The sequence below is a fragment of the Nycticebus coucang genome, chromosome 5 (assembly GCF_027406575.1).
Source record: "Nycticebus coucang isolate mNycCou1 chromosome 5, mNycCou1.pri, whole genome shotgun sequence".
Lineage (NCBI taxonomy): Eukaryota > Metazoa > Chordata > Mammalia > Primates > Lorisidae > Nycticebus > Nycticebus coucang.
Window position 1 is genome coordinate 32840827 of NC_069784.1, and position 18543 is coordinate 32859369.

Sequence of the window (18543 nt, forward strand, 5' to 3'; positions counted from 1 at the left end):
GGTGAATTCCATTCTATTTATCATTCTATTTTTGGAGACATGCCCCACTATTTCTTACTTGTAATGAATGTGTACCCTAAAATGATTTAATTTAGGTTTAAACTATGGCTTGTTATTTTTTGGTTTTCCTAGTTCCTACTTTGAATGTCACTAACAATTTGACTAAAAGCATAAACTCTACTTTCAGTATTTCACACTAAATGGGTCACCTAAAAGTGAAGATAAACTGAATTAAAAGGTAAATAATAATGTTTCTAAATTTTTATCAATAAATTCTCTTATCAATGAGGAGGTGAAGCATAAAGGAAAAGGTCTGGTTTTGCCAAGATTCGGGTTCTTTATTTTTCACTTCTAATAATACGTATTTTAAGATAATCTCATTTACCTAATATTTTCAAATGCCTTCCATGTGTCACTATTTTTCAGACTTACATCTTCAGGCTTGAACTCTGTACATATTTACATCTAATTGCTTTCTTGAATATATCTCAGGTTCCTCAAATACAATAGATACCAAAGTAAAATTTCATTATTTTCCACCACCTCCCAAGTCTACTCCCATTCTGGTATTTTTTATCTGTTAATGGCCTCACCACCCACCATCAAGCTACAGATCCCAGAGTTATTAAAGTTTTTCTATTTCTCAGTTTACACATTACCAGTCACCCACTTCTGTCAATTTTACTTCATGCTTCTTTTTACATCTTCCATCTCTCAAATCAACATGATCACAGTTTTAAAAATATACCCTTTCAGGATTTTCTTAGAAATTTCTGCCTTTTCTGTTACAAGTCCTTTTCCATTCCAGTCTAAAGTTTACAGCACTGCCATAACAATCCTACTAAAAACAAAATCTGCTTGAAAGCCTCTTTTAGCTCTTTGATTACAAGATGAAATAAAACTTTCTAATATGCCATATGAAGACCTTTAGATTGTAATCTGGTCCAGAGTTACTGAGTTAGTCCAATCTCATCTTTCATTATTTACTCCAGTTTGTAGAGCCGTTCGTCCATGTTCCTGTCTACATCACACTTTCCGTAGGCCCCGCAAACACCAGGTGTTTAAAAAAGCCATGCGTTCTCCCATTCTGGTTTGTCGCTCGTAATCCTTTACCTTCTCTTCTTAGGAAACATTTATTTGCCTTTTGATATCCAAATATCATTTTTTGGATACTTTCACCAGAGCTCTACCTTCAATGAACTAGTGAATCCATTCTGCATGAAAGGCAAAGTTGGCTTTGAAATTTTGGACTCAATAAGTAGTAGCTTATTTATTCTACTTTGGCTAATGCAATGCACAGCCCTGACATCTGAATGGCCCTTAATAGTTCTTCAAATGCAAGTTTTGATAATTTAGGGAAAATAACATGTAACTGCAAATGGACATATTTCCCCAAGCACGATCTATAGGAAATGGAGGGAAGAGAGAAGGACAGCCTGCTGTTGACTATCTCAGCTCCTGTGCAAACCTAGTCCTATGGAGTGGCATGATAGCTGATGCCTTTTATATCTGTCTTCCCCATGGGATGGAGATAATCCATCCTGGTTCCTCTGGCTAACAGTGGAAAATGTGGCCACAGCTCAAATTGCAGGTAAGAGAACTTGATAATATTAAAGGAGAATCATTCGAGAAAAAAATCTTAGGAGTGCTAATGTCTTAACCTTTCTTGTAGTTCCATAAAATCTCTCCTGCCATAAGCCTGTAGGGATCTTTCTCCCTTTCTAAACAAAAGTACATTCCACAGTTGGTGTCCAGTGTTCTTTGAGAGGCTAAATAAAACCAATTGCACAGCTGTCATTCTAAAGATATGATTTGGGACTGGCTATGATAAGAGATAATAGTTTTGGAACTCAGTCTCTTATCTTTATCAGGTAATCCTGATGGATGGAAACTCTGCGATTGTTGAATACATTGTCCTGTTTTCTGAGGTCATTTTGTCTTTTCATTAGCAAAAAATCCTTGAGTTACTTATGTTTCACTTACCTTTTAATTACTACCTTTAGCTTGCTATGCCTAAACCCACTTATGCTGGTGCTGTGGATTAGAATAAGATGGAAAAAATGAGGAAAAACTAGAAATACTCAAGATATATAGCAGGTAAAATCAAGAGAAATGGAATGGGAGATGGTAACAGAGAAGGTTTCAAGAGTGATTACAAGGCTTTTGTTTTGCACAACTGGATAGATGGTGACACTAACTAAACAGAAAATATTAGACCACATATATGTTAATGTTAGGGATTGGATGTCCATGCATTCATTTTTGAACATAATGAACGTGAGGTACTTTTGAGACATTGACATGGAGATGCCAATAGTTGTAAATGTTGGCTGAAAGCTCAGAGTAGGGACAGCAAATAAAACCAATTAGCTAATTAATTAAAAATAGAATTATGACATTTGGATTTATTTATTGATAAATGAGTTATACTGATAATATATGAGACTTTACCAGTTTTGAAGGTATAAAGATAGCTGAAACAATTATTTCTAAGAGCTTACAACATATTCAGAGAGATAGGTATATATCTTCAAAACACGTAAGTGTGTCTCAGTCATCTCGTAAGTGCCATACTAGAGGTTTCAACCAAATGCCATGAGAACATAGAGAAGGAAGCAAATGATTCTCTTGAGTGAGTTAGTCTGGAGTATAAGGATGAGAAAATGTAGCAGGAATTTTGAAATTTTTGCTGGGTCTTATAGAAATACTGAGTAATGTCATTCATGATTGAATAGAATGAGTTCATTCTCAGAGGCATTAAACTTCACAGCATACTTGAGATCAGCACAGGGTCCTTTGTGAGAAGATATAGTCAGGTGAGTGATGCTTTTTCTGCATCTCTTAGTTCTGGGAGGAGAAATCTTTCAAAGCACTACCCATAAATTCTTTTTCCCATAGCCTTACGTTTTGTAAATCAACCAATTCTCTCATGATAACAAAATTAGGTATAAAAAATTCTAGACTCAATTATATCCTTTTGTGCCTGCGTTATTTCTTTCTGAATATTCTGTGGTTTCAGGCAGCTTGATTGCATCCGATACAAGATGCTCGTGTAGTGTTTTGGGAAGCTTGCTATCCTAGAGCACGGTATTCAGTAGGGAATCCACGTATTGCCAATACTATAAAATATGTAGGTGTGCATTCAAAGGATGGTTCCAGGACTAATTGCTGCCTGATAAGAACATGGTAACTTTATTGCTTTTGTGTCAGACTTGGGGATTCTCTCCAACTTTTTACTCAGAGTATAGTGTGCAAAGCCTTTTATGTGGTGTTTTGGTTGGGGAAAAATGCAGGATGTTTAGAGAACACTGAGGCTGAATGCTCAGGAAATGCACTCCAGCAGAATGCCAGAGACAATGAAGATCAAAAGACAAGCAGATTAAGAAACACCAAAGGGACAGTCCGAAAGCTGCACAGCAAACTCTGAATACAAATGAAACAGATCTTCACCTTCCATAGTAAACCACCTGGAGAGATTCGGATGAAAAATAAAATGTCCAACACAATATTCTCTTAAACATAACCTAAAAATATGATTGTTAACTAATTTGATTGCTAATTGTATGGCTGAAATAATGATTCTTATGATTGGTTATTGCACCAAAGAATGGTTACATGAATTTTGTTTTCCTTCCTTGAAATTTGGGGAAATTATCATATAAAAACTACATGTTACATCAATGGGCTGTCTCTGGGAAAAAATGAATAATTAGGAAGCAAAAAGATAACATTGTGGATTTTTAAAAGGTTGGAGACTATTAAAATTGAGAAATTGCCAGTTCCAAACATCATTTATCAAGGAATAGTAAGGGAGAATGGAAATCAGAGAAACTTTAGAGTGTATTTTCTTCCTAAGTGTATTTAATTCAGAAAATATCCTAAGGGGAGGATGATTGGTAACACATGTTTGCATTTAACTGACGACCAGAACAAAATCTAAGTCTACAACAGGAAGGGATGCAGCCAATATGAGATTATGCAGTGATTTATGTAGTTAAATGAATGAACTATAGGGGTGCTATTGCATTCTGAAAAAGGTATTTGCAGGTGAATGAGTGGTTTAGAACTGGGGTCCACAATTCCAAGGCTGGGGACTTGTATCAATCTGTGGCCTGTTAGCATCCTGCATAGCAGTTAGATTCTCATAGGAGCACAAACCTTACTGTATACTGGGCATTTGCGAGATCTAGATTGTGCCCTTCTTATGAGAATTTAATGTCTGATGATCTCAGATGGTGCTGAGGAGGTGATGCTACTGCTGGGGAACAGCTGCAAATACAGATTATTATTTACTGAGAGCGCTGGCTGCACAGAGACCATAATAAATCAATTGCTTGCAGACTCATATAAAATCCTTCCATTCTCTCTTGTTCCATGGAAAAATTATCTTCCATCAAATCAGTCTCTGGTGCCAAAAAGTTTGGAGACTGCTGGTTTAGATGACCTATTCTACTTCTAATTTCTTAGACAACCCAATTTCCATGAAACATACAATTTTTAAAAGTATGGTTAAAGAAAGAATGGCTAGCAAATGCATGAAAAAGTGCTCATCATCCCAAGGCATCAGAAAAATGCAAATCAAAACCACCTAGAGATGTCATCTAACCCTAGTAAGAACAGTCTACATAAGCTATTAAAAATAAATCACTTTACCACAAAGACATTTGCACGAGAATGTTCTTTTGAGCTTAATTTACGATTGCAAGATGTGGAATCAACCCAAGTACCCATCGAGACATGAATGGATTAATAGACTATGGTATATGTAGACCATGGAATACTACACAGCCATAAAAAGACGGAGATTTTACATCTTTTGTATTTACCTGGATGGAGTTGAATAACATTATTTTTAGTAAAGTATCATAAAAATGGAAAAATAAGTATCCAATATACTGAACACTAATATGAGACTAATAGATAAACAACAAACAGCCAAATGAGAGAAAAACAAAATTAAAGTCAAGTTGGGGAGGGGAGAGGTTGGAGAGGAGAAGAGGAGCAGGGAGGGGGATTGGTAAGCTCTCACTTAATGGGCACAATGTAAGGGTACACAGCACCCTCATCTACAACTTGAACTTTGAAAGGTGAAAGGCTCATCTACAACTTGAACTTTGCCTAACAAATGCAAACAGGGTAGCCTAATCATTTGTACTTTCATATTTTAAATAAATAAACAAATAAATAGGTTGGTTAAAAAAAAACCCAAACCTCTGTATGTTTTACTTAATACAAACAGTTTGAATTATATATTATGTTCCCTGTTTTTATAAACCGGGAAGGTTTTACTAAATTTCACATTTAAAAATAATTGCAATTTTAGAATATTACAGGCCTTCCATTTATTCAGCCCACCATAAATCTTTCAACTAAGTCATTTAGTTGCTCTTTTCTACACTGTGAGGCGGTAGGCATGGCTGTTGTTATTGGTCCCATTTTTCTGGGGGAATACAGGCTCAGAGATATCTAATGGCTTTACTAATTCACACAATTCATTAGGGTTTAAGTTTAATTTTTTTTCACTTATTGAGAATTCTTTCTACAATACTACATTGCAGATTTGGTGGCTAGCAGAGCATAAAGATAAGCTCATTGTAAGGTTTCTTCAGGACAGGTAAGTGTTTTATCATAATAATTTTAGAGTGCAGATATTTGCAGTGTCCAAGCAGGTGATAAAGGGGGGATTTGGAGAAGACACAGGAAGGATTTCCTGGATAAAAATGTCTGAGGAAGAGAGTAGATTCTCGAGGTACAGTGATTTTTTTTTTCATGTAGAATAAAGTGGCATAGTCTTTTAAATGACTTTATTTTTAAAAATTTATTTATTTTGGGTAGCGCCTGTGGCTCAAAGGAGTAGGGCACCAGCCCCATATGCTGGAAGTGGCAGGTTCAAACCCAGCCCCGGCCAAAAACTCAAAAAAAAAAAAAAATATTTATTTTTAATTGTAAAATAAAAGTTGTATGTGTTTATGGGGCACAATGTGAATATGACATTTGTGTATAATTGACATGTCCATCACCTCATATATTTATCACATTTTTGCAGAACAATTAAAATCCTCTTTCTTAGAAATTCTCATGGATATAAGATGTGATTAACTGTATAGCCACCAAACTATAAAGAAGATCTCCAAAACTTATTCCTCTTCCTAAGTGAAACCTTGTACCCTTTGATGAGCATCTCCCCATTTCCCCCACCCCTCAGCCCCAACCCCTGGTATTAAAATGCAATTTGAGACAAAATAATTATGAAGCTTTCTACCAATAAGATGGTCTCAGTAGGTTCTCTGCACCCCTGGAAAACTACATTTATACTGCTTTCCTCTTTTGCAATACTACAGAATATTTTTTTCTTTCGTTGTTAGATGTTCTAAAGGTGAGAAATATAGAGCTGAACCAGAAAGGTCTCAGAACTCTAAAAAATGTATTTTTAGAATCCTACGACATTCTTCCTTCTCTCTGTGCTCTTCCTTCTTTCTCTTTTTCTTCTCTCTTTTACTTTTTAAAAGTTCTGTTGAACTTGGAGGCATAGGGTGGAAAAGAACTGGCGCAACCTGGCTGCATCGCTCATCATGAATCACGGTGATATTAATGGGTGTACTTCATTGAGCACTTAATGGATGCCAGGCATTGTGCTAGGCTTATGAAACTTTCTAACAACCTGATGCAGTATTCCCATGAATATTAACATTTCTTAAGGCAGACAATAAGTCTTAGATATTTTAACTGATTTATTCAGAGCTGGAGTTTGAATCAAGATTTGTCTCCACTGTGTTGCATACAGAAATTGGACATTTAAGAAGGTTACACAGCAAGATAGAAAGATGGCCTAGTCTGGAATGAGGCTAGATATCTGCTGAGTCCAGATCTCACAGAGTGACATTAATCTCTGTTAGTTCTTTCAAGTTCAGAGTCTGTTAGTGATTGAACTTCACTGATTGTGGGTTGCCAATATGTGCCAAGAAAACTCAGGAGAGATTGACGTACATAATAAAAATACAAATTTATAATTACCCCTAAGAAATATGACAAATCGATTGGATATTTTCATTAGGCTAACCAGTAATTATCAGAAAGAAAAATCTGTGTATGAAGACTTAGTCATAAGTCTTGACTAAGTCACATAAGTCTCTCCCTTACATCTCTCTACAGAGGGTACAAGTGTTTCCATTGAAACACACTAGTAGAATTTTTGAAAAACCCTGTATTCTGCAAAACTGCATACTAAAAATAAAATAACAGGGCTTATGGGGGAAATGAGGTTGGGGGAAACTGCTCAATACCTCTGTTGTGTCCCCAGAGCACCAACAAAATCAATGATTGGTACCTCAAGAGACTATTTGAATGACTTCAAGAGTCAGCTGAAGACAGCTGGAGTTTGCACCATGGAATATTATAGATGCTGAAAGCAACTGAGAGGAAAGGCTGACTTTGGGGCCCGGGGACGACCCAGAAGCAAGCAGAACTCCGAGTCGTTGTGCCTGCTGTGTAGATGCATGCGGAAGTAAGTAGAGCCAGGCCGGGAGAAGGTCTTACTGGAGAGGGAGATCTACATCAGTGGCTATCATTTCACTCTCACTGTGCCAGCTTCACTCACCTAAGAGGAAATCATTGGTAAACCCAGCGACACTTCCGCTTTATTGGTATTACTGGTGTATTTGCAATTATGTGCACTGCTTGGTGTTCCCGAGGATGTGCTGTGACAGAGCAGCCTGTCTGCCCTGGCCTAATGGAGGACCCTTCACTGTGGGTAGCTCATGGTTCAGCATTGCCCAGTTAAATTGGTGATTTTTCTCTGTATTTATATAGACTGACCCATTAATCCTTTTGATTGACACATTCTTAAGCTGTGTGAAAAAATTCTTAGTCAGGGTACTTCATTGTCACTGTCTATAGATGGAAAGATTACAGTTAACTAGAACCCTACAGCTCTGCTAGTCCAACAGAGAAAACCTGACCATAGCACCCTAGTCCATGTTAACCAGCTTTTGCTTGAATTCTTTTTGTGTTTTTTTTTTGCAGTTTTTGGCCGGGGCTGGGCTTGAACCTGCCACCTCTGGCTTATGGGGCTGCCGCCCTACCCCTTTGCTTGAATTCTTATAGAGATGGCAACTTCATTGACCTCTAAGAGGGTCTATTTTTCCATCACTCACAAAGACACATACGATCATGATATTTCTAGTATTTTGTGTGTTTGGAGAAGATATACTATATTTAAATAAGTCTTAAGTTTAAGAATACATTGAACAGAAAGTAAGTTGTGAGCTCGGCGCTCGTAGCATAGTGGTTATGGCACCAGCCACATACACCCAGGCTGGCAGGTTCGAACGGAGCCCAGGTCAGCTAAACAACAATGACAACTGCAACAAAAAATAGCCAGGTGTTTTGGCAAGTGCCTGTAGTCCCAGCTACTTGGGAGGCTGAGGCAAGAAGATCACTTAAGCCCAAGACTTTAAGGTTGCTGTGAGCTATGATGCCACAGCACTCTATTGAGGGCAATGAAGTGAGAGTCTTGTCTCAGAAGAAAAAAAAAAGAATCTAAAAGAGAAACTGACTTATAATTAGATATCATTTTACAAATAATTCTTAAATGGATGAATTTAAACCTGATGATCTAAGTCTTTTCTAAATTCCAGCAACATGTTTAAGATAAATACTGTATTTAGGTTATCTATTAAACTTTTACATTATGCTTTATTTTTAGAACTCATTATACACCCGTGCTTCAAGCATTCTTTGTTAATCAAAAAGCACAGAGCTCATAAGAAATCATTTTTCTTAACATTAGACAACAGCTTTGCTGAAAAAGAAATCTTTTAAAAATATTTAAGTCTGAAAATGAAATTAGAAATACAAAGAAATACTCATACAAATGCTTTTCTTAATGATAATGATCCCTGACAGACTGGAACCTAATGTAATAAAAAGCTGTCAGTGTTGTTGCTGTGATTTATGATCTTGCGGTGTTTCACAGTAGAGAAGATAGAGATTATTTACTGCACACAGTGAGGGGAGACCGTGTGTTAGTAAAAAGCAAATTCCCATGTAGTCTGCAAGGCAACCGATATATTTTCATGACTGGAAGATATAAAGTAATCCAGGACACTGGGCATGAAGTTCACATAAGAGGCCAGTTTTCTAATGTTAACATGTTAAAAAAATCTAAAGAAAGAAACCTGTCTAGCAATGTGAGTGCGGTGAGTGGTATGGGTTCAAAGCTCAACTTCCTTTTCCCTCTTAGCTTCTTTTCTAACACAACAGCTTCACCCTCATCAGTTAGCACCCAATATTTTTCATTGTATTCTCCAAGGTCATCTTATTACTCAACTTTTTGTAAGGCATTATTTTTGCCTTCTATGTAACAGGTATAGAAATGCTTAGTGATGCTAAATAAAAGTTTATTCTTCAGGTTTCGTTAGTTATCAGCATATTCTTTTCTTAGCAGGGGTCAGTATTTCAAAGGCAAGGAATGCTGAACAGAACAATCAAAGTTACGAAGTTTATAGTTTGTGGAAGTTGCGGTGTGCAGTTGAAACTTGAATCTCTAATTCAGCGCCATAATCTTGTATGGAGTTTTGACTGAATATTATATATCCCAACTCCTTTTGCTCTGGAATATCAGCAAAACAGCTTTCTTCTCCTAGGGACTTTGACAAGTGAAAAATTAATCTAAGTCTAATTAATAAAGTAGACTTTTTGTTTCCTTCATTATTTTAAATCATCTATAATTATTTTTGAGAATAAATTAGGCTTTATTCTCTAACTGGTTCGCTGAGCATTAATGATGCATGGATTAGAACCAAATGCATCTTTCCCCTTTCCTCTTATTGATCCTTGATACTGTATGCAGCAAACGAGTTGCTCTGGCCTTAAAGGAAAGCTCTAGCTGTTTGCAGGGCTTTTTATGTTTTGACAAAAGTGACAAACATCTCTTAAGTTACTTCAAGTAACATAGTCTTGATTCAGAAATTATCGTGACCCTTGCAATGATCAAAGAGCAGAAGCTATTCTGTGTTAAATATTCTTCTGGCTCCCATTTCAATCTGCATCCAACTGGAATTCTATAGTATCATTAGTCGCCCTTGTTCAACCTTTCAACCTGTTCCTCTCCACTCTTCCTCAATAGTTAACTGATTGCTAAAGTGGAAGGTTGGGGCTTGCACACGGGCAGCAAAGGTAGGAGAGAAAGCCAGTGCTTGTTTAGTTGAGCATCACTGTGCTCATTGGGCTGCTGGTTAGGTTTGGTCCCTCTAAGTGAAGCTGTGGTTGACTGAAGCCGACCATCTCACTGTGTAACTTGTTGGGATCTTCATAAGTTGCCTGGGTGGCTCTCCTTCCGGCAGTTCAGTTAATATTATGGATGCACCATGTGAAGAGAGGGGAGCTCCTCGTCAGCCTTAGGCACGTGTCAGGATACTTCCAGACTCTTTCTGCTGAGTTCTCTTCAGTGTTTCCGGAACACCCTCCTGGGCAGGACCCAAGAACCCATATGTGTTTCTTTCCCAGTGCCCTGCATAGGTTGTGGGAAATTCTCACGTGTCTCCTTTCATGAAAAATTTTAGGAGTATAGCAAATTCTGTTATCACTCTCCTTGTTCTACTTCCAAAGCAGATAATTAGCTTTTTCCTTATACTCTAAATTATTTTCAGGGCCAACCCCAGTCCATAGTCAATTTGACTGTGGTCCAGTCCGTTTTATGTGTCTGAATGAGAAAATCCAATTCGCAGTTCTACAAGTTGTCCTTTTGAAGCCCTCTGCTAAGATTGGTATGGAAAGTAGCACCACAGTATCTGGGGACAGAGGGAATTAGAGGCTCAGAGCCAGGCTTGCCTTCCAGGAAAAATATCGTCACCAGTTTTCTATTTTCATTTCTATTTCTCTTTTTGGTTTTAAAAATTCTCTCAGACCTTTTTTTTTTTGTAGAGACAGAGTCTCATCCGATGGCCCTCGGTAGAGTGCCGTGGCATCACACAGCTCACAGCAACCTCCAACTCCTGGGCTTAGGCGATTCTCCTGCCTCAGCCTCCCGAGTAGCTGGGACTACAGGCGCCCGCCACAACGCCCAGCTATTTTTTGTTGCAGTTTGGCCGGGGCCGGGTTTGAACCCGCCACCCTCCGTATATGGAGCCGGCGCCTTACCGACTGAGCCACAGGCCCCGCCCAGACCTTTTTTTTAACCTTGAATTTAGATAGGTCTAAGAGATGTGGACGAGGCTTTTTTACCCCTTTGGTAATTTATATCCCTTTGTTATCTTTGATTTTGATAAGGACCAAAGAGATGGGAACAAGTTTTAATTCATCCCTTTTGTTAATTCTGCATATGAGATGAGATGTGCACCCTGCCCCATGTCTTGCTGGTTTCTCCATTGAAAGTGAGAAAAACTCATTTGCATGTGCTTTTATTCCATCAGCGATAACAATTATGAAATATGTTGTCCATACTGATGAGTTATTCCCTGAGATTAGCCATGTCCTCAAGGGTTTGGGCTCTTCTTACTCATGTTTATATGGCCAATAACTAGTACAGTGCCTGAGGCATGTGGAGATGCGATAAACAGTAGTAAAAACAAAATTTATGTTTATTTTGGCTGGCTTTCACTTTCATTAATACAGATCTGATCAGTGTCTGTCTTCTCTGTTCAGTTAACATTGAGCAAGCTTTGTAGGAGGGATTCCTAAATTAGTCTGAAGCAGATTGTAGGGGGTAGTGGTGGTTGTAAATATATGTGGAAGAAAGTTTGTGGGAAGCATGGCCAAAATAACAGCAAGTGCTAAAACATGGGGGTGTGAGGAAGAGCATGTTGGGAAACCTTGAATTTTGCTAGAGTATGTGGTGGAAGGAGATTAGATTAGGAAACAGCATAGGGATTTTATTTACCACATTAAAAAGTTTGCATTTTTTCTTTCAGAGGATAAAGGACGTTGAAAGAATTCTAAGTAGAAAACACATTCACTGAGAATATGACCACGATTTTTATGCATTGAAATAAAAAATTGAAAGTAGAAAATTTATTAATCGGAAGTACAATGTGTTTTGAAATTCACCAATAAAGCCACATGTTCTATTGATTAGATATGTAAAATTCTAAGTGGACCCATGACATTATCAAGCAGTTGTAACTTTCTGACCTCTATTTTTAGAAGAAAAAATGATTGCTTAAGCCATGGAAGTTACCGCTATTTTTACCTCGCTCTTGTGAAGGGAGGGATGTGGGAATTTTTCTCTCTACCACTTGCAAACTGATTCTTTCCACTCCTTTAATATGGACTGAAAGAAAGTGAAGTTCAATACAGGAGCATCAGCATGCAAGTATAAAGAGAAATTCATTTTTATTTTAAACAAGTTAGTGGAAACCAAGAGAGGCAAGTAAAATATGCATCAGATAAAAGCTAAAACTACAAGGAATTGCATTTTGCCATAATCCCTTTCATTTCTGTGAGGGTGTGTCCTGTCAAGTGGGTGAGCTATAAAGCAGAATTTCTGAGAGAGACGGCAAATTAGTCAGTGCAAGGAAATCAAATCTCTGTTCCGGCTCAAAGAGGGATGATCATGCAAAGCCCTTTAAACTCTGATGAAGTTTAAAAGCTGCAAAAATTGCACAAACAGCAACTCTTTCAGGACAGAGCAGCAATTGTTTAAAGGCCACTGAAGGACCCTAGAAAAATATAGGAGTAGTAATTGAAATTTCCTCAGTACTTAGGAAACAGTGGTTTTGTTATTTATGGCAAAATTATCTTCAAATTTCCTGAATAAATGCACAATAGCACATAAACACCCGGGCTAATGGGGACTACCATTTGGGAGCAGAAAAGGATCAAAAGCAGAATGAAGGTTGTAGAAATAAAATGTGGGCTGCTGAATAGGGCAAATATTTTGAAGGAAGGAGAAAAAAGTGAAATTTCTGGAGAATTAGCTATTAAATCATGCACATTTATTATAGCCAGTCTTGGCAGTACAACTGCTGGTAAAAGCATGTCAGAGGTTTCAATATAAAACTCCTATTAGAAGCAGTTATTCTGTAAAATTAGCTATCCAGATCTTTGAGCATCCCACACCATCTGGCAGACACGTACAAGCCCAGATGTCCTGTGTCTTTATGCATCATTTAGAGTCACTGGATAGCAAACCAAGAACCATAAACATCTCATCCTGGAGAAAAGCGATTATTCATAGTTTGAATTCACTCTTTATTATTAATTGAAATAACACAATATATTTATTTAAACTACTTGCTCCACTATACCCAAACAAGAGAAGCTATATACTTTACGAATGTGTACTAAAGGGGCATATGTTTTCAGTTTGCAGTCCCATTCCCTTTCTTTAGTCTTTACTTCCTGCATTGTGATTGGGAGGAAGGGGACTAATGGTTGGCTTTTGGTTGTATTTGGCTACTGAGAGTTACTGGTAGGACACTGAACATGAGGGGAAAATGAAGTCCATATGTTCATTCCCTTGACTCGCTACCTTTACCAAAAGCCCGTGTTATTTTGGGTGAGCCTGTCCTACAGACATGTGTCCCTCCAGGTCAGGTTTCTGCTAATTCCCCTCCCCCTGTAGACTTGGGGTAGGAGGAGTTCTCATCCCTTACCTTGCTTCAAGGTGCTGCACCCTTTCTCATTGAGTTTCCTTAACCTTCCTGTACTTCAGGAATGGATGCTTCCTTAAAGCTCCTTGTTTACATTAGCCATTCGTTTCACTGATTAATCCACTTATTGAAAGGTAAAAGGTTTTGGTTCTGGGGAAATATTTTCGTGGATTGTGCTGATCTGTGTGGGGAAAACATACAAAATGACAGAACCTCGATTGGTCAGAGCAAGGGAACGAAGTGTCAGTCCTGACAGTCTACTTCATGCTCTCCAGAGCGTCTGGAGAGGTTTTAATGAGACATTGGCTTGACTTTCTCATATTTCTAGTTAATGCTATCATACAAAAGCTGAATTTCAGAGGCTACCATTCCTCAAATTTGACGTGTCTGTGTTTATTGCTAATACGTTTCTTTAGTTTCAGTTTACTATATTTCTCATGCCGGATAATTGGGTAAAATTCATATATAAAATTGAGTAAAATGTAAGTTCCCCTAAGGGATATATTTTGAATGTCTACTGTGAAAATTAGCATCAACGTGGTTATTTCTCTACCTCCCTGGCTGTTCCTTCTCCATCATGTCTGCTCATTAACCTCCACCACCTGCTGTTCGTATTAAAGTTCCTCCAGGCTGTCCACTGTCCTCCACCCTTCTGTCCTCTATCCTACCAACCTCTTCTGGGATCTAATTCATACTCAAGATTTCGATAACTATCTCTATTCAAATCACTCGGTAATTTGAATTTCTTTTTTATATCTCTGAATTGTAGTACATTTGTATACTGTTGTCTGCTTCTAAGTAATTCCCCTGTTTAAAATTCTGACAATATTTTATTTCTGCAAACAAAACAAAACAAAATAAAACCAAAACCTCAAATACCATGATCTTGTTGGCACTACATGATTTTCTGTGTTGGGGTACTCGACTAAGCTACTCTAGCAAAAACATAAAAATAAATAAAATAAAATGTACACTGTCTTAAGCAACAGAGAAGTTTATTTCTCTATTATGTAGCAATCAGGAATTAATTAGTCAGGGCTGGTGACAAGGCTTTGCTAATACCTCATACACCGCTTCCATTTGGGGATCCCAAGTGGCTTTGGAAGGTCGAGCCTTCTCATCTGCATCTTAGTCAATTAAAAAAAAACAGGAAATGAAAGGGAATGAGAGTAGTGCACATCAATGCACCTCAATCACTTTAAGGGCAAGACTTGGACTTGGGTTAACTTCGCAGAAGTAAGGAAGGTACTTGGGCGTTGTGCGATGCAGTTATACTAATGAAGGTACAGACAAGCTTCCAGGCTGCCCTTCTTCACTCTGATAGATCCTGAAAAACAATAACAATAAGAGTATAATTCTTTATCCTTTAGAAAAGCTGGGAGGAGGCTGCGTGGAAGTTGTTCTTCAGAGTATTCTTCAGTCTTCAGGGTCTCCTCTACTTTTCTCCCTTTTACCACAGTTTCTTTCCACTAAAGGTTGGTTGTCTGTTGCCTTTGGTTCAACCCTATCAACAGAGCCCTTAACTTCTCCTTTCACGTATTTCAGCTTTCAGGAAGCCAACGAGTCGGTTGCTTAATTTGTTCCTGTAACAGTAGTTCCCTGGTGCCTTGGTTTCAACAAGGTGGCAGAGCCAACAGCGAGTGGCTGGCCAACCTGACTGCTCACTTCGAGCCTGCAAACCTACTGGAAACGCTGACATATAACTGTGTCATTCCACATATGTTTAAAACCACCTAGTCCTATGAGTTCTCTGTCTACAGCACATCTCCGGCACTCGTTTTAATGGTCTCATAACATTCTTTTTACAATTTCTTTCCTCAGCTAGAGGAAAACTCAGCATCATAAAGAATTACGTGTCAAGAGATTTCCATAAAGAATTATGTTGTAAGAGATTTCCAAGTTAGTTGCTTAGAATACAGCTTTCATAAAAATAACGTTCCGCAGAGAGCCTGGGTTTTTCCATCAACCCACAGAATCATATTTAGTCCATAATATAAGATAACTTGCAGCACTCATTTCAATTCTGGATTTTAGGAAAAGGATGCCATTTGGTACAAGGAACTTTGAGATGAAAGAGCACTTCTTTATATTGTTCAAGAAGTAAAATGGCTGCAGTACCCCCTTTCTCCTCTCCACGTATATCCCAGAGGTAGTCCATATATTTGTTGTTTCAAGGCCACTTGTACGGAAAAGGGAAAAGAAAAGTAATACCTAGCCCAGTACTGAGTTTTCACATTCCCCTCAAATTAGCTGCACCTACCACATCAAATTGTCATCATCTCCCAATGACTTCAGTTTGGTAAGAAGAATGTTATGATTGAATAATCTACATTAATATATGAACAAAAAAACACCAGCTCCTTAACATTCTCAGAGATAACTGTAGTTTTTAAAGGGGAATGATTTTATCATGAATTTCTCAATGAACAGAATTTTAGTAAAGGTGACAAAAAAGTCAGGGAAGAGGAAACAAAGAAACTGGAAATTAAGAGTGGGAATATTCTTGCTTGAGATGCCACCACTGGGTTTTTCCTGCATTTTTACTGCTTTTCCTGTTTCTACTTCAGTGTTTACAGATTCACTGAATTTTTCAATTTCCTGGCAAAGGCATCAGTGAGCCAGAAGGAACAGTCTTTGCATAGCAGGACTACCTATATTGTCATCTTACTTAGCTGGATTGCAAACTAGCTAAAACCAAATCTTACATTTGTCCTCAATAAAGGTTTAGGAAATAATCGGTCAAGGAATATAGGATTTTTTTTCTTCATTTAAAATGATCCGTTTGCTTTCCATGTTATTCAATCTATACTAATATGCAGCCAATTCTGATACGTTGGGTGGAACTTTCAATTTCTAGGTCTAGCGATCCTTAATATCATCTTTGAGCACAAATCTTTTCTGTATTTGCCTTCTTACTGATATTTTCCTTCCTTGAGTTTTTTTTTTTTTTTTTTTTTTTTCCTCCATACCATCACTAGGATGTATTTGTGTAGATGTGAAGGAAAGCAGTGGTCAGTCTCAGAATGCTGGCAAGAAGAAGTGAGTCTGTATGGGAAGGTACAGACTAGAGTAAGGGAAGTGATATTTCTGGATGGAGATTCGAATAAAAGTGGGAGCTTCTTATTTATCTCTTCCAACAAGTCAGAGGGAGATGTGGTCTGAAGCAATTAGCTGATGAGCGTGTTTAAGTTTTCTCTGGGTTCCTTCACGCACCCCTCAAGCTGTAGATTGCCTTTTCATGATCTTTTGTGATGATAGTGTTTTTCTTTTTCTTTTTTTTCATTTTAAAATTATCCTTGGTATTTATCTGCTTCAGATATCAATATGAAAAAAGCTTTGGAGTAGAAGCTAAGGAACTGTATGGAGAAGGTAAAGACAAAGTGATTTATCTAAACACTACTCTCTGTTAAAGAATGACTTCTTTTCTTTCTCCCTTTCATCTATTCCTCTTTTCTCACTTCTACCCTCTCTCCTTTTCTCTCTTTCCTCCTTACTCCTTTAACAAATATTTACCGAGTCCCTTCTTCCTGTCAGGCATTCTGTTAGGCTTTGGGAATCTAAACAAGAAAGACCCCTGATTCATAGCATAAAGAGTCTCACATTCTAGTAGAGAGATAAACACAAACAGCATTATGAAAATAATAATTAAATTAACCTTTGTAATGATTTTCCCAAGTACAGAAGGAGAAAAATAAAACCACCTCCCTCCATTTACTGCTGAAGTAAGTTTCACAAAAGAGGAACAGTTTGAGCTAAAGCCTGAGTGGGAGTCTGCAAGGTAGATTAACACGGAGAGGCGGGTATTCTCATCCTGAGGAACGGCACACACATAATGGAAAGTGGCCTAACAAAAATCGTGCTTTGAATTTTAAAGCACATTACTGCTATGCGTGAGGTGTGGGGCAGCTGAGTGATGAAAGGTGAGCACCATACAGCCAGTTCGTGAAGGCTTTCATATGCCACGTGAAGGAGTTTAAGTTTTGTAATGAGATAATGCAAAGGGTTTGAAGACTTTTCAATGGGATTCCGAAATAATTACATTTTTTGCTCCTCGTTGGAAAGATTATGCTGACAGCAAGCAGTGTTGATGACGTCCTGTGAAAATATAGAATAGGACAGGAGCAAACTTCAATCGTGCTGGTCTTCTGAGAGATGAGGTTCTGAGCCAGAGCAATGACAAAAGAATTGGAATGGAAGGGAAGATTTAAATGAGATTACTGGCGCAGACACAGGGATTGGTGATTGCCTGAATGCCGGTTTAGGAAGAGAGAAGGATTTGGGGTGACACCTGCATTAGGATTTAGGATGGCCTTAGGCTTCTCATTTCATTGTTTTTCTGCCAAATGTGAAACTACAATTTACACAGAAAATTTTGTGAAGACTTCTAAATTTTTAATTTTTGTTAACATAATTTTCTAGTTGCAAATTAGAGAACAGCCCCACCTGTTGACGGATCTCTGATGGCTAGACTGAAATTTTAATGATTTATAAAGATTCAATAATCCCTAAACGAAGTTCAGAAAGCATGCTGAATTGAAATGAGTGATTTAATTGCAGTAGACAGGATTTTCAATATTAAAGTTGCTTTTTGAGGCCCAAGCAGGGCAGCCTTGAGAGACCTAAAAATATCCAAACTGATACAATGGTTCAAGAATCAGCACTGCCAGAAATCTCCATTTAGTTAGTTAATATTTTCCTTATATTTATTCATTTGCTATCAAGCACATTGTTAGGATTATGAGCAATATTCCAAAAAGAAAAACATTTCACTATCTTTTTTTTGTGTGTATGTAGTTTATATAACAATAGGTTAAGAACATCATTGGTTTTTGTTGTCCACATTTTAGGATATATATGTGTGTGTTTACATATTTAGGTATATCATATATAACTATGTTCCGTATATAAATATAAACTTGACTTTAAGATCACTTTTTAAAAGACAAGTTTTCAA

At 37.6% G+C, this 18543-nt stretch overlaps 1 protein-coding gene across 2 annotated transcripts in view; it reads right to left on the reverse strand.

The window, feature by feature from the left end:
• The window catches only part of OLFM3 (olfactomedin 3), a 199636-nt gene that overhangs the window by 147679 nt on the left and 33414 nt on the right, over positions 1 to 18543 (reverse strand). The window lies entirely within an intron of this gene.